Source organism: Metopolophium dirhodum, chromosome 4 (assembly GCF_019925205.1).
Source record: "Metopolophium dirhodum isolate CAU chromosome 4, ASM1992520v1, whole genome shotgun sequence".
Taxonomy (NCBI): Eukaryota; Metazoa; Arthropoda; class Insecta; order Hemiptera; family Aphididae; genus Metopolophium; species Metopolophium dirhodum.
Window position 1 is genome coordinate 2,555,479 of NC_083563.1, and position 18,965 is coordinate 2,574,443.

The following is an 18,965-nucleotide window of genomic DNA, read 5'->3' on the forward strand; positions in this document are numbered from 1 at the left end:
TTTTTAATCATTAATTTATTAGAACCTCGAGTTAATAGTTATTACTTATTATGTAGATACTATAAATTAGTGGCGCGTGTAACGTTACTCAGTTACGGCATGATATTAAATATGCTTTACGGTGGCCCATGTCAATCCTCAAATGTCTGCAGTTCAACACTAATGGTTTCTCTCTCTCAAAAAAAAACTTAAAGAACGTTAGGTTCATGATGCATCCGCGCAGACAATGACGCACCTAAAGCTCTAAAAAAAAAAAAAAAAGAAAAAAAGTTATGACTATATTTCGTTTATTCCATTTCAAATTTCAACGTTTACGGTTTACCTAGTATACGGTAGCGGCAGATACAAAGGAAAATTTTTAATAATAATGGTCGAAATCAAATATCTGATATTTTTATTCTTTTTTCCATAACCCGTGTGTCTTGTGTGGTGTACTTCGTATACAACTATACCAATTGATTTCATATTGTAGTGTATAATTGTAACAAAGCATCCATATACTGGAAGGTTACAGAATGCGCGGGATAATGTATTATATTCTAACACGAAATTAAATCAAATTTGGTATCTAAAATCATTATGTCACTGTAAATGATAATGATATAGGTACACCGTGATGGTGCCGAGTGATATATTTATTATTATGCTAATATGTAGACTGAGATCTCATCGCAAAACCAACCGATTATCTGTTGTCTGTAATAATAGTATATAATATAATATAGTAAATTGTCGAACAACAATAACACGGACCCGAACAGTTTATAATTTATAATATGATAATGTTGTATAGCATATACATAATATTATAACGCGGTATCGAACGTTCGAACTGTCGACGCCAGCTGCAGTTACACGACCGCTGCGTTGCTCGCGGCTTACCAAAGGGCGTGAACGGCGAAAAAAATTGTGCAGATTTGGGCGGGAGGTGTGCAAATGTTCAATGCAACGTGCCGGGTTCACACATACACAAGTGTACAACAACTTACTATGAGCGAGTATACTATGGTCGTAGGGTGAAACGGCGAAATAACGTCTTGCCGGCAGGTCGCGGGACCGCATTGCGACGTCGGGAGTTTGAGTTTTGCGCGTGCGTGTCTTCACCAGACACCTGCACCGAAACGTCTCAGAGTATGATACCTATTTGTGTAAACGATAATATTATTATAGAACGATATCAATAACACCCCTAGAAAACGCGGAGACTCGTGACAAAATATGTATCGAGACTCGAGAGGACATAACAATATATAGGTAGTGTTGTAAACGTGTGTAATGTGTACTGCGTCGCTGTATAACGGTATGGTACATAATATTAGGTATATATTTCTGGTTTAAACGTTGAAATGAGTATCGGTGGTCACCAACCCCCGCTTCCCACCCTAAAAAAAATCGGATATTATACGTTGCATTAATTTTTTTAAACAACCAGCTATATTTACTGCTGAACGTATACTGCAACGCACTATACGCAGACTAGTCTGTATAATATACAATATATTAATAATATGTACCTATGACATTTAGTATTTGATAAAAGCTACAAAATACATTCATTCCTGCTTATTGATTTGGACCCGCTGATAATACGCCTATTACCTATTTTGATTTAACAACAATTACATGAAAAAAAGGCTGTACGTTTTTTGTTATCTACTTTAGGTATAATGTCGTATACGCCGTTCGCCGACGTACACAAATAAACGAACTTTATATTTGTAATAAGCACTTTTATTAAACTTTGACGTCCAGTGGCGATCGAGTCACACGATCACCACTCACTGACCCTCTTTCTGTCTTCCCATATTACTTATATATCAATATTACAATCGAAGCACTATTGGTAGTATCAATATTAAGTTTACCCTAGTTACATCATACTTACTGACTATGCTTGAAATTATACTATTATAATTGTTATTGTATTACATAGTAGTTGTTATCTTATCCTAATTTGGTGGAATGCATAATTGTTTCTATGTTATTTTTACTTAGCTTATTGAGTATTGTATGATTTGATATGTTTTGTTTTGGTATTTTATCTATTATATATGAATGTTTACTTAACCTAGTTAATAGTTTTAATTATAATTTGTATATAATATTATGCATGATACAACAGTAGGTAGACTAAATAGTGTATTTATGGTACTGCGTATTACCAAGTAATTTTATATAATAACAATAATTTTTTCACTTTCATATATCACTTGTCGGGCTTATTTGTTTTTGAGTTAAACCACAAAAACAAAATCGTTTTTTTTTTTTAAACTGGTTTTACTAGTGGTTTTCCAGTTTTCCAGTTTTTCATTAATTTATTTTTTTGTTATTATGGATTCTTTTGAAAAATACTGGAAATGTTTTATTTTTACTTGTTAACAGTACCAACTATAGATTCAATTTTCCATCAAAAACCCTCCAAGGTGAAGATAAAATCATTTTTTTATTATACCTATATCGTGTGTAGTGTACCTATACAGAGTGCAGACTCTAAAAAAAAAAACATATATATTATTTAATAACGAATAGGTTCAACTCTTCACTCAAAATATAAAACTATTTAAAATAAAAAAAATCGTATATACACAGGCATAACCTAATGTCATCGGTCGTGAGTTTTAAATCTAACTAATATGATATTTAAAAAAAAAAAAACAAAAAGTGTTCTCAATCATAACTATACCTACGAGTACACATTAATGTATTTATACGTATTTATGTGACGTAACGATAACGTTACCGATGTATACAATATACCTAGGCGATATTCCACTTATTTAACTGGCATAAAGACTGTAAAAATGAATTAAGTACCTATTATAATTTATTGTTGGGGGCGGTTACAGACTAAAAGACTGATCAGGTTAACTCCCCGAATGAAATGAGAAATCACAATTGATTAATATGATCGATGACGTTGTTAAATAATATTTGGATACTTATAATAAATTAAGGTATAACCACAGAATATAGTGGTGTAACTGTACAATTTATAATAGGTAATATAATATTACAACAATGTCCGACGTCCTATTATATTACTAAAGGTGCACGTCCGCCCATCCATGTGCATTGTGTACAGCACGATTTAAGATAGACAGGTTGCGCAACGAACCTATAGATTCTGAGGCTCAACGTTTCTATAGGAGAGTATTGCCGGTAAGAATTACAACTAGCGCTCAACCGGGCGCAAGTGGTCGATTTTTTAATCGAAATATTTTTTTTTGTCAAACCACAACGCACAATAATTTGATAACCACAGGTTAACCGTCGTATACTCTTATCATTTTTCGGACAACTGCCAGCCAGCCGATTTTAATTGTAATATTGAGATAAGTGAAAATGATGTAAAATAGAATAGTTTGCTGTTCAGCCGCTGGACCGTTAACTGTAATTCTCACAGTATAGAACAGCTGTTTCCGTAAAGGAAACATTGGGTTTCAACAAAAATGTGGTTTTGTATAGATATTAGATCGTTGCGCCGCAACACCTGTCTACCTTAAATCGCGGTGTACAGCGACGCGGGAGTGGATGCATCATACTTACCAACGTGTATCTATATTTTTTCCCTAAACTCTACTAACTAAGTAATAATATGTATACAATTAGAAATTGTGTTTTAGCTAGAATATTAATTGTATAAGCATTGTATTGCATTTCATAACAATTATAAATTAAAACTATAAATTACAATGTCCGAAATAAACGAAACTGTAGATATTAGTATAAATGTGCAGTATATAAGTAGGTATATTAAGAAAAAAAAATAATGTAAATAATTGTAAATATAAAGATAGGTAAAAAAAGAAGCTATTTTGTCGTTTTTGTCTTACAGTATAATTATCATTTTTTTTTTAACTGATCCTACTTTTAAGGAGAAATAGTCACCAATTACCGATTACCAGAAACAAATTTCCGGTAACAAATTTTACGCACCGTGAGCTGGGTAGGGGGCGCTAATACCAATTGATCAAGAAGCAATGATAAATGTTATTAAGAGGACGCTACACAGCCATTTGTTGCATTCGTCTTTCATGTGCGTAAAATAACAAATTTAAGCTTAGGAGACGCGTTTAGCTCCGTCTTAAAAAATTAGAGTGAACCGATAGTAATAAATATTATTTATATAGTTATAATAATAATAATTTCGTAATAGGTCGCTATTATGAAACTCGATGGTAAGTACATTATTAATGTCAGTATGTGGGTTTTTACGATAGTTCAATTTTTAGTAAGTTCTGCGTATATAATATAGTGTAAATTGAAAATGCTAATAATTTACTTAAAAACTGAATTATAGTAAAAAAATACACATACACACACGGATAATTTTCTTACCATCAAGTTTTATAATAGGTCGATTCACTCTAATGTTTAAACTAACTGAGTTAAACGTGATCAGCTGAGCGTAAATTTAGTATGGTATGCACTTATAAGACGGAGACAAAAAATATCTGTGTAGCGTCCGCTCAAGTACCTGACAAGTAACAACTAATAAGTGACTAAGCTGAGCTGATCGGTGCAGTTTATGCTTTATACAGCCGCCACAGATCACCCTCTATCACGAATCCGATTTGGATTCACTGGGCTGGTCAATGACTATAGGTATACGGTCTAGTAACACATAACTTGTTCTATGCTTACTGTAAATGGATAGTATTATACGGTCCATTCAAAAGAAATATATTGCATATATTCATCACAAAATACATCATCATATTACATAAATCAGTCAGAAACATTTTATCGTGAATCTAGCCCAAAAACATATTTATGTTAAAATGCATCGATATAATAAAATTAAATTTTAAAGTTTTATCTAGCTCTGAAAAAAAATTCACCCTATACAAATAGGTAAAATATAATATAATATAGTATCTACTATATCAGTTGTATAATCTTGTTATTGTCCAACAATTATTTTCAATTTATTTTTTTTGTATATTATGTATTTATTTTAAGGAAAGTATAGAACTATAATATAAGTATTATAGCATTATCAAATGTGTTTTCATTTTTTAGTATTACAATGATTTGTAGGTACCTGTATAATACATATATTATCATATATAATATATGCGTATTAATATTATTACTATAGTAAATATTTCAGTAATCTGCAGTATATTAATGTATTCAAAGGAAATCGACTTCACAATTTATGTTATATACTTACTGCTTCTGGTCATTTCAGTCGTTATAACTAAGTCGTAAAAAGATCCGATCTTATGTCCCTTTCGTCTTCGATAAGATAACGTATAAAATAAAAAAATTCAGAAGTTTTTCCTATACTATAAGCTAGTAAGTGACCAATGCGCAGGGGCGGATCTAGGGGGTTCAGGAGGTCAGCGGACCCACAGTTAATATTTGCTGATCAAATTGGCCTCTTTTCAGATCTTGGGTAGATGGACACTTGGACCCTCGAACAAACATACATACAGTATACATTAATTTTTTTGTCTTATATACCTAGTACACAAGTATAGATTTCTAATCTGGTTTTAATAAGTAGCCCCTTGAAATGTCCTGACCCACAGCAGTTTCCTAACTCTGGATCCGCCTCTACCAATGCGTCAACAATATATATAAAAAAAAAGAATAAAACGTAATATTATAGTTAAAAGGTAAGTAAGCACAGTATACCTATTCGATGTCAACTATCATAAGCGTTCGTATAGAATATACAACAACAGAATAAATATGGCAGCCGTCGATTGAAATGTTTGAAGAGCTATAATTATGTATGCAAATAATATGCACAAACAATTTAAGCTGTTTTTATTAATTACAAACATTTATTTTGCTTGGATTAAGTTACAACGATTTTCTAATAATTGTCTAGGTACATTCTAACAGAGAAAATCAATTAACAATTTAACATAATATTTATTCATATAAAGTATCTTTGAAATTGTATGGAATGGGACTCCAGTCCCATAGCGTCCCCACTTATATCCGTCCTTGAGTTTATAGCTACCTATATAATTTTGCATACTTAAATGTTCAAAATTATACCGTGTTTGTAATATATTATATTTAGGAGGTAGGTAATCACTGTTCCGCTTTATTTCTATCATAAATTAGTATTATTAATATTGTAAATAGAACCAAAATACAAAATACTTGCCTGCTATATTTCATAGTACTTAATAGTGTACTTAGCGTAATATAGGTACAACCGGTGACGCACTCAAGAATTTTCAATGGGGAGCTTCTCTATTGGGATTTGGGAAGGGATGTTAGAAGTTAAATATTACCTAGCCAAATATTTAGTAATAAATAATAATATATTTGAATGAATTGTGAGGTTAAAACCAAATACACAAATAAGGGGGCTTCAGGGGTAAAACCTTCCAAAATTAATAAGTTATAAAACTGTATAATACCTAGGTTTATTGTATATGCATTATACAGTTTGAAGCAGCTGATAACTAATATGTGATGACACTATAACAGTACAACATACAAGTTTACTGATACCACATTTGATACGCTTTCATACGTGATCTGTTTAGTTGATACTTAGAACTTATCTAATGGCTAATGTATATTGTATATAGTAGGTAATAACTAATAAGTAATTACAACTCAAATAACTAATAAGTAGGTCGGCCAGAAACAAAAAGATAATGGGGACATATTATAGACTAACATAACCTAACCTCTTTCAGACTATTCACGCCACTGGATACAATATATACCTACCCACCTAAATACTAAATAATTTGTTATATTATACCTTATGTACAAATAAGTATGACTAAGTTTTAGGACACATTAACCATTTTCAGAATTGTTATTGCTTTAACAATACCTATTTGTTAAATTAAAACCTATCACTTATGTATAATACCATAACACCTATACAACTATTATACTAACCCAATTAGGTATGAATGCAAATTTACAATACAAATAGTGAAGCTAAAGGCTAACGGCGTTGGTAGTTATATTTATATAATATATAAACTATATTCTATAATAATCATACATATATATATAGATTCAAAGTTTGGTAGCATAACGTGTCATAACACTAGGTTTAAATGTAGGTACATACGTTGGGGCTTACAGAATATAGACTTAAAAACTATACTGAACTAATCGGCAACAAACTTTGCACACATAATTTGATAATATGACTTTGAGACTCGTTGTTAGATCTTAGTTTTTCAATTCCTATATGGCTATATGTTGGTTGGGAAGCCTAAGCTAACTTAGAAGCTAACTGCTAAGCTCACACGAATCACACATAAATTTCGTTTTGCTCACGAAAATCGAATGTTTTATTGATTGTACCTACATAGGGTTGTTATATCGGTTGGTATATTCGTACTAATGCACTATGTTGTAGTTTATAGACTCAAACAATTACTCAACCGATTTCGAAAAAAATTTCCGATTGTTAGAAATTTCAGAAAAGTTTAATGTACCTATAGCTTGAATCATATTCAAAAATATACTGAGGGCCATATCCAATCCTACACAGGTGTCGCCAATCTCCGTGGAATAAGTTCACAAAGCGAGATATACCAATATCAATTTACCAGTGAACTGATGTAAGCTATAACTTAGATACCTATACACCGATACTATAGCGCCGTTGTTTACTACAAAACATTTAACATTAATTGGAAATTATGCTATTCAAGCTACTAAATAGTAAACAGGTACTTATATAGGTAATATTTTATAATGTTGTACTTGGGTAATAACACTATTAGGTACCAATATTATTAATATTATACATAATTTATTATGATGTTGAGTACAGAGTAGTGGTTTAAAGTGGTTTACCTACATATTACTATATAAGGTACCTTCTGTGTACACTAGTCTACCTACGACCTACCTAATTTTCACACAATGCATATGGGACTAATAAGTAAAATATAATATTATATAATAAATATCTTGGTATATGAATGCTAACTACACAAGATTATCTACGATATCAAAATAATTTAATAAATTACCTAACAAATTGTTTATTTTTATAAGTTAACACTTATTATACCATTTAATAGTATACGTTATTAATATAATATAATATTATATTATATAGGTACTACACTAGTACACCATTATCTACTACAATAGTCAATAGATACCTACGTCTTTACTATAGGTATCTGCCATAGTTAATACTACCCGACATTTAACATATTTTCATTAAATTTGCTCGATTTTACGAAGCGTAGCCAACGGCGCCGTGGCTTAGTTGGTTAAAGCGCCTGTCTAGTAAACAGGAGATCGGGAGTTCGAATCTCCCCGGAGCCTTTTTGCATTTTTTTTACGAAATGTTATTTAATTTTTATTATACATTTAGACCGTATTTGCCTTAACAATTTTTTTGCATTTTTTTAAATTTTTTTTTCTGTATTTATATTGTTTTGATTCTACGTTGGAAAAAAATCATTAAAAGGCATTATATAAAAAAAAAATGATATGATTTTCAGTTATCACACATTCACACATACAATTTTCGATAGCATATTATAGTAATAAATTATAACTAAATATTATAACTAGCCATTTTAAGAGTATACCCATGTGACAATATCTGTATATCACATTTCAATATTATTTTTGTAATAAAATAATGTATTAAATTAATTTAATGCATAAAAAATATTTTTCAATGTTATTCATACAGGTTCAACACTAAAATAATTGTATTTTTGAATACCTAGGTACATCGTACATCTTATATTTCTAGTATATTATGTTAGTCTGAAAATATATTTAGAAATGTGTTACATATTGGGTAGATCAAATGTAGCATTTTGTTACAAAAATAGCATTAAAAATTGATGGATGAATAGGTTTTGAGTGTGGGTATCTTGTCGCGATGTCATTGAGTAGGTAATGGATGTGTTAAATTTGAATTCAATGATAAATCATTTCATACCAATTCTTAGCTTCTATTTACAAATACTTTATAATTTATTTATATTGCTATTAGTAATTTATTTTAATTACTTTATATAATATAATAATAATTAATACATATAATACCTAATTGATAATCGGAGCTACCAGGTTATCAAACAATATTACACAGAAATGCCGTCCGATTGTTTCTTTATTTTAGATAATAACTAAATAATATATTATATAAAAACATAATTTTTAAAAATAAATGGAGCTATCTGGTTATTGACTGACGCCTTAATTTTATTATAATAATCATAAATATGAGAATAAAATAATTGATAATTTATTTTTGAACAGTTTCATTGTTTAGTTTGTGTATTCATTAATAGATCATTATTAAATGAAATCATGATTATGTCAACAATATTATAAAATACAATACAATATGGTGTTGCCTACTTATAACACTGTTGACAATGTTGACATGATTATTGATTTAATAATGAATATTTTCTAATAGTTAATAAACGTACCTTGGTGCAATTTTCGTTATTAATTTTTTCGTATAATATTAGTAGGTATTTTTAAAATTTCGATTGAAATATTAGTAATAATAAGTAAAATTCATTACTGTTATAGAAATATATTATAAACGAATGACAAAGTATATTTTCGTCCAACACAATGACGAATTGACGAGGTACAGACCCAATTCCTACCGTTGTAGGTACAGACTACAGAATACGGCAGAGCGGTTACTTACTTGCCCACTTTTTATCGTTGATATTTCGCCGGACTGGTATGCCGGCGCCGTGGCTTAGTTGGTTAAAGCGCCTGTCTAGTAAACAGGAGATCGGGAGTTCGAATCTCCCCGGAGCCTTTTTGCGATTTTTTTCACGAAATGTTTTTTTTTTTTTTTTTGTATGACAGTTCTAATAAATATACATTTTTTTTTTCTCAAATCCTTACCGTTTCTTTTTTTTTTTACGTTTGTCTATATAGCTGTTGTATATGTTCGGTGGCACATTTATGGAAGTTCCGCACGGGGACCAATATATTATTATTTCCGTATAAAGAGTATTATTTTATATTTTTATATGGGTTCGCAATCGTATGTCACTTTATTGAATACGATGACGGTTATAATAACATATTAGCATATATCATAAATGTATTATTGACGTACCATAAATAGTTACCTAATATTTTTACATGAATATGTTTAATGTGTTCAATATATTAAACAATTTATTTCTGATTTCGATAGATGATACGTCATGATGACACTCCTGTCTACTCCGATAAAACTAAAAATTAAACCTAGGTACTAAAATTAAAGTTAAAAACACTCAGAATCTAAAATATTACAATAAATGAAGTAATAATTATTGAAATAAATATTAATTTTATAAATTATTTTTAAAAAATAACGTCAGCCCTGGCAATTTTTCGATTATTACATGATGTATATTGATTATTGTCAACAATTATTAGGGTTTTAAATTGTTTTATAATTTTTATTTTTTCGTTTTCTAGAAATCATTAGTACTTATCATTTATTAAATATATGTATATTCAATTTAATCAATGTTAGTATGTATAGATCGTGTTGAATTATACATAACGTTTTCAAAATATATCCAACATTCCTAGATCCAACACAAACTGTAGTTAAAAAATGAGCCTCTGATATGTATTATTATGTCACTTGCAAATGATCTTCTTCGATGATGGCTTATTTTAATGTTTTGTTTTTTATTCTATTATTGTACCTATTTATCACTTTTTCTGTTTAATTTTTATCTGTAATGTTTACTCTAACATACAAAAAGGAGAAACCCGTATATTTTGTGATAAATAAATAAATAAATAATAATGATACATATAACATATTATATGCATACGCAAATGTTTTAATTTTTTGAAATTATAAAGTATAAACTATAAACCTTGAAAATGTAAAACAATTATTCTTGGACGGTAATAGTTTGTCGTAAAATGCACATTAAATTACTTTATGATTATGAACCACTCGACAATGCATTTTAATGACATCATATTCACAACGTCATAGTTATTTTACTTTCGAGGAAAAAATTACTATTTAAATATAACTATAAATAAAAGTGTATAAAAAAATGTATTTTATCATCGTGTTCATTGACCTTATAGAAAACAGTAAATCAACATAACTAAACTAAATAATAATATTATATGCAGTACTATTTAATTTAATTTCCGTTACCCGTAATATAGTATAATTAATTCGGCAAATAAAAATAAAAAAAGTAATAAAATGGATTTAGACATATTTTATAAACCGCCTTAAAATACCCACATTTTACATTATGAAATGAAAGTTTAACATTTCCAAAATAAGAAATAACCCTAGGTTTTATTAAAATCAATACCTTGAATACATTTTAAGGTTTTATTTATATTTTTAAATACTTAATTCGATTTACGGCGGTCGTTTACTAAATTTTAGTTGTTTAACAATTTATTATAATTGTTTTATAAATAGGTAATTTGAAATCAATAACGTTTTATACAGTCCCCTCTATAGTATAAAAAATCGGTAGCTACTAGAATGTATACAGTTGTAGTCCTTTAGTATAATGTTATTGACAACGTTTATACCAAGAGTACGGTAACGACCTACACTCCTACCTGCTAAAGTACTTAATATTGCATTTTATCATTCGTTTGGATTTTTTCTCTACCTTTTCCCGTAACCCTATTCTGGTTCTCTTATTGGTTTTATTTGCTCACGAACACTAAAAAAACATATTTTTAGAAACCAGAGTCCAGAGTACAATAATATTGAAAAAAGAACGATATTTCTGGGATTTAACTCCTCTCGCTCAACAACCTGTAGGACCTTGCGGCCCTCTCAAACAAACCGTGGCGTATTTATTATATTTATATTATAGCAATACCCCCCGAAAAAATATTTTAAGTTAAAATGCATAATATGATTATAAGGACGGTGTTATATTTATTATATTATATATTTTACAATTTCAGCGCAGTGAATCACCCGCGAGTCGCGACAGGTTATTTATTATTGGATGGCTAGTCTACGCATAGGTCTCCCTCGAGTCGACTATATTCGAGACGGATGCTATAATACATAGGTACCTCCTTTCCCGTAGAGAAAAAACCGATGGAAATTTCAAATCTGAATTGGTGATGTTATATAGCCAGGGAGTGAAAGAATACGAAACGGACATGACGTGCGCTCTTTCAAAGACCACGCGTTATAAATTGAAAACGAAAAGGCAAATACACCAAATTTATCGTCGGTAGTCGTCTGTGTAAACATAATATGAAATCCTCGGTCCCATGGCCTTTGATGCTAAAAACATAATACACTATACAGACACCCATAAACCCATATAATGCAAGGAAAAAACCGAAAATCTCGTTTGACGACCCGTGGTATAATCGTGGCCATATTATTCCAATATTTTATACTATTAATATGCTTTATGCTGATTATACATACTTTGGTACACAATATTATAATTTAATAGGCCATTAAGAAAATATCATAAATAATATTTTATAATTTGTATAAATATTTTTGAAACGATGAGTAATAAATAATAATCATTTTAGTCAACTTATTTTAACGTGTTATTACGTAATTAATTCATAGTACAACACGTAGATACACATTTAAAATGTCATTTGTACAGAGTAATAATATGTATCGTTTTCAGTTTTTATAAGTTACTTAAAGTCGATTTTGAGAATCTATTTGCTCAAAAATATTACTAGGATTGACAACTGAGACCCTATTCGGGGTCTCACTGAAATGGATTTTCAGCGAGAGCTCGTTTAGAGTCACAATAATCAGTATTTTCTAGTCGGAAAAATGTACGGTGTCGCCACTTTCTGATGGTATAACAAGCTTGCAGATATCATTATTAGTTTTTTTTTTTTTATCAATTTTTGTTTAAATTGTCAAAACTGATTTCAAGTAAACCTATGAAAAAAAACCCGTGGGAGTAAACTAGTGAGAGCCCAAAAAAGGGCTCATGGCGGTCAACCTGTTAAATATTATTGAAAAGGTAGTTTTTTTGAAAAATATAACTGTTTGATAAAACTGCTGTACCTATACAAAATTATAATAATACTACTATACGATTAAATACGAATGATATATTTTATTGATTTGATTGCGGCGAATAATAAGACTCGTGATCAACAATCGTTGTTATTTAATTTACCATGCAATCTATAAAAATCTCACGATTTCTGATTCTATTACAATATGACTCGTGGAAAGGGTGAGTTCAATACAGCACATAATAACAACGATAATAATAATGGTATGTCGTGTCTCTAATTTCGTATGCGATAATAAAATTAACTTACTTATACGTCAGTTGACTAACGACACAAAGAATTGGCTTGGCGTGTACGGAGCCGAGTGCGTATATTATGTGTACAATGGCCCAAAGAAACGTCTGCGGGTGTACATGTATATTGTATACATATCGTTAACAAAATCAACAATGTCTTCTATATTATTTTTTTCCGTCCCCTCGCTCATTCCTTTACACATCGTGTAGATTGCAAAACACACCGTATACACCACTCCGGCCCTTGGGAAATCGTCCCCAAGGATAGGCACTTGTTTGCACACAGTACAGTATAATATTGTAAAAAACAGAAAAAAAAACACAAAATGTCATTACGATATTTTTGGTTAATATGGTCAATACTGTTCGTTATAATTTATCCGATTAGTTGTACCTTTAAACGGAAAAATAAATAAATAAAATGGCCATGTTGGCGGATTTTTGGATTTGATTTGTAGAAATATTATTACGATTGTTTAGGTATACTTACGGTACCTATATACTCATAACTCATCTACTACGTCTTAGATCCGTGTGTACTGAAAATGTATTAATTATTACAGTGGTTGTTAAATATTAATAGTACAAGGTACATATAAATATTCAATTAAAACAGAAGCGATTTAGTTTGAATTCGGAATTTTTTTGAGGAAAATAAAGTGTTCACTTTAGGTAATTCAGTAATTAATTATTGCTAATATAGTAATACCTATTATAATTCCAAGCTCAAAGTTAAATATGAAGATTATAGGTGTATGTTGTAATTATAAACCCACCTACTCACTTTTGAACACGTCTTAAAAGAAATTTTCATTTAATTCCTTACGCCGTAATTTATAAGAATGAAATTACTAAACACTAATGTAATCGGTCTGAAAAAAGGTTTTCAAATTTAATTGAACATTTTTCAATGAAAATGCTTGTGACACGATAGAAAATGAAAATATGACATCATATAGAAATAATATGATTTGTTTCGCCCCGATGTGTTTATTTAATTCAGTTTAGAGGGATTTATTTTCGCATATATTTCGTTTACAGATTTTCTCTGACACCCTATGCATGTAAAAAAAAGTTATAATAATAAATGCGCCCTCTCCTCTCTCCTCCTATATAAACAATGAAATACTGAGTACTCACAGTGATGCAAAAGCGAATGAAATGCGTTTTCCAATCCAATCGACAGCTCGTCATTCCAATATTTATTTGATAAACACTACCGGAAATGCCGACGAAAAGCACTCGAATGTGAAACCATAAATAAACAGTTTTTAGCGTCCCTAAAAGAGAAATATTATCTGATGTTTCTATTAGTAGTAGTATTTATACATAAAAAAAATAGTTTCAGTTTATATTGTTCATTGTAATAGTAGATACTAAAGAAGATATTTGAAGAAAAAATAAGCAACTAAGTGGGCAATTTCTATTTATGTTTACAATTTATATTTCATTAATAATTAGCGAAATCTATACCTATTTGATTGATTGTTAACACTTTTTGTGGCTACACAGTTCTCACTTGCTTTTCTAATTTTTTTTTTAAATAAATAATTTTACTGTCAAACGCAAACACCCGAATATCGTAAATCGAAAAGCATTATACATTTATACTATATTTGTTTTATTCAACATAGAATATAAAAAAAAAAAATCGAACTATAAATATATGTAACTCTATCAATATTTTGATTATTAAAATCGCCTTTATTTGACATCATATGACATATTATGTTTATTTTTTATTCATATTTCAATTCGTTGAAGTTGATGTGAGTGCATTTAGGCATAGGTATTATGTAAAAATCTACACTTCATTTTATATTATATAAATTTGTATTTTATATCAAATGAAAAGTTATAATAATATTTTCAATTTCGTGCACTTTATGTCTACCCGTATAATTGTTAATTTGATATTATGCTCTTAGCTTGCTTAGTTCCATGTTTGAAATATTACTACCTATATGATGTTTTTGTTACAGTAATAATCGTGTTATGTGTAAACAACTATAAAAATATTATGTAATGTTATGTTATGCGACAACAAATAGCACGCTTCCATAATCCGAAAAAAATAAAATAATTGTTTAAAACATTTTATGAATTATGCGCGTTTTCATTGTTCACGGTATATCGTCTTAAATAATTATTTAAAAATAATTGTATTCGATTTCTGGTGTTTTCGTTAAATCTCACTGATCAAATAGTTAAAGGTGATATTATCGTCTTTTGCAAAGCAAACAGTTGTTGGCAGAATAATAATACTCCGAAGAGAATACATTTTAGCAATTTTAACAAGTTGTGCAAGACCACGTGCGCATAAATCACTGACGCACCACCGTCTATGCTCACGGCACATTTTCCATTTCCATCCCGCTGTGGCAATAATTGCTGTATTACGTACTGTTAATTGCACACCTCCATATTCCCCGAATCACAGGTTTAATCTTATCCATACAATATTCGCAAGTTTATTTAATGGCTCGGAATAATTCATTGGACTTTTTAATTATTTTTTAATTATTTTTTTTTTGATTACTTACCTTGTATTCAACTTTGAACTAACATCCGTTTTGTATAATATAGTTTTTATTTTTTTTTTTAACATACCCTTTTATGTTGAATGTATATTAAGTATTGTATATATAAAATTATACTATAATAAATGGGTGCATACAACAACCTATTTATCTACTATGTGTTTTGTAAGTACAGAATAATTGTAAAAATGTATAATTGTATATTATATTGATGGTAAATTATTATTGGTTCTAAGCTTACAACAGCCAACGATATTATAAAATATAGACAGTTAATATTATTTTTCATAATTTTAAATTATCTGTACATTTATACTGAATCCTATAAGAACAATTTATTTATTTATTTATTTATTTATTCAATAAACGGAATATAATTATACTAATTATACTATCTAACTGTTAACTTACTGGTAGTTTTAATATTAAAATATTATTTTTAATATTTATTTATTTCGTATACAATTTATTGATTAATTTAAGACATGCACTGTCATTACCATATATTTGTCATTGAAATACAATTCCGGTAGTAAATAATTTTACCTTTATTGCTAAATTATATTTTAATAAGTCTTCCATAGACTTTTTCAACAAATAATCATAACTGATACGCAGATGTTATCTTCAAATATAAAGATGCTATATCATAAGTCAGACATACTCTTCTTTATTAGGAGAAAACGGCTAGAATGGTTCGGGCATGCATGTAGTGCGGATGGGCACCTAATTAAAAATGTGTTAGTCAATAACATAAATGAAACAAGACCCCTAAGACGACCTAAAACCCGATGGATTGATGTAGTTGCCAAAGATTTATTAATAATAGACCAGAACGCAACTTTAGAGACAGCATATCAGAGAGATAGATGGAGAGAGATTTTGATGGCACACTGGTCTTAAATGGACTGTTAAGCTGATGAAGAAGAAGGTATTATCTTTAAACATTCTCACCAGAATATTATATCATATAAATAGTATTATAGTTACACAATAAATATTTTCGTAATGAAACATATATTATACAAGTTTACGACTTAGTATCTAATTATAATACACAAATCGATGACAATGACTGAGAACGATGTGCGGAAGTTATGTCCATACGTTTAGAAAATAGTTAAATGTGCGTGTACTTATGGATTCAAACAATATTAAAATGGTATTTATAGATACACGTCATATGAAAACCAAACATTTGAATCCAAGAGTTCTCATTTGTCTTTGGGACGACACGTAGAAATCCCTGAAGTATTCCTGTATAATATATATAATATATATACGTACCTACATATCACATTGGGATTTGCTAACCTCTTTCCTTCTGAACATTTAGTTATCTTTTTTAGACCTCTGCTTTAGGTGGGTAATCCACCGTTTTACAATCACCGGAAAACAAAAGCTTTCCCTCTCTCTCTCTCTTTCATCATTTATACTCAGTTTCCTCGCAAGGTCCCAAAGGTCTTTTCCTAGGTAACCGAATTCGTTTCCCATACAGCTCGGGAGCTACTGGTATTAACGGCCTTTAAAGTGCGCCAGTGTCCCATGGCTTATTTCATTAGTGTATTTACCTTGTTTTCTCCTGTCTCTCACTCCCCCCTCTCTCATTTTCTGCGTGTAACCTCTTCCGCCAACGAACAAAACGTAGTGCCGCGTTGGTAGGGTTCGGCAATCGGATTATCGTGTTCTTCTCGTTTTGTCTTCCGCGCGTCACTTGACAGTCGACCTATCTTATCTGTTTACTCTCCCTTGCAATTTCCAACGAAAAATAGGGTAATTATAAACGTTGACGTAGGTTCTCGGGTTGGATTACTCGCACTTAAAACATTTGCAGAAACTCGTCAAGAAAACTTGACAAAATGTAATAAACTTAACCAGTATAATTCAGGTTGGAACATATTATTGTTGTATTTATCTTTGCTCTTATCACGTCATTTGTGCGATATTCACAAGATCAAAACTTTTAAAATTATAAATGAAAAGTTCAACGTCTGAATGCAAAACTTCATTGAAGGAAAAAAATGTGGTTTTATAGTGGATAAATGATTCGTTTTTTTTTTCTCGGATTGAAATACCTACTTTAATTTAATTTAATAGTTCATATAACAAAACAGGTGCTATCAAAATCTAATCAAAACTTTGCATTGAAAATATTCTTATATTGTACATATCGTATGGTAGTATAATGTATAAACAACAACTGTTATCATACTATTTTTTCTTGTAGATATTTGTGAATTTTATATTCAAAACCCTTTTTGTATGAATGTCAAAACACTTTAAATTTTAAATTTTGATATTCTGCTGTCAAATAATATTATGTTAACCTAAAATGCTCAAACAATAAACTTCATATTATATAAATATTATACATATTCAATTGATATACTTGGTGAAATCTATTAATGTTAAGGTAATTTAACAGATGAATAATTATTAATATCAATATTAAATTTGAAAGATCTATTTAATATGAAATATGCTTTTACTGGTCTAAATGGAAAAAACCTTCGTAACTTATTGAGATTCTTTTTTCTATTACTGTGTACTGTGTATTATTCTGAATTTCTAAGCACCAATTATTATTTGGTTTTGCTTTAACTGAAGTTTAAGTACAAGTTTAAATTTATCTAAACGTATTCTGGAAAAGGATTTGATTATTTTTAATTCTGTTATTTTTGGATACAGCAAGTAGCAACATACTAATAAGTATTAAATATTTCAGGTTTCTGGTTTATATTGAGTTGAAATTTTCAATTTTTAATTTTTATACTACATGAGGCTTACTCGAGTTCTTTATGTTTTATTTTTAGGTAATTCATTTCTATTATTTCTTATTTGGTACTAAGATAAAACGCTTTTTAAAAGTTTTAGTTACCTAGTTGCTTATTTAATGTAATCTTTCAGATATAAGTACTTGAAAATATTTTATTACCTAAAACGGCTATACATACAAATTAACAATTTTGTAATTATAGGTTAAAATTATTTTCATACTCACTTGTACCACATAAACAGTTGAAATAATTTTTAATTAAAAATGAAATAGCTACATATTATAATTGATTTATTTTTTAATAATATTTCGTGAACATATTTTGGAAATAAATTTCTTATATAATAGGGTTTTACTTTTTAGACCAAAATACTTATTAACCTGTAAATTATACACCTGCAC

At 29.4% G+C, this 18,965-nt stretch overlaps 1 protein-coding gene and 2 non-coding genes across 3 annotated transcripts in view; all 3 read left to right on the forward strand.

The window, feature by feature from the left end:
• Window positions 1-18,965, forward strand: part of LOC132943981 (discoidin domain-containing receptor A-like) — a 232,381-nt gene that overhangs the window by 60,124 nt on the left and 153,292 nt on the right. The window lies entirely within an intron of this gene.
• Window positions 8,207-8,280, forward strand: Trnat-agu (transfer RNA threonine (anticodon AGU)). The gene has a single exon. It is a non-coding gene; the product is annotated as a tRNA-Thr (tRNA).
• Window positions 9,684-9,757, forward strand: Trnat-agu (transfer RNA threonine (anticodon AGU)). The gene has a single exon. It is a non-coding gene; the product is annotated as a tRNA-Thr (tRNA).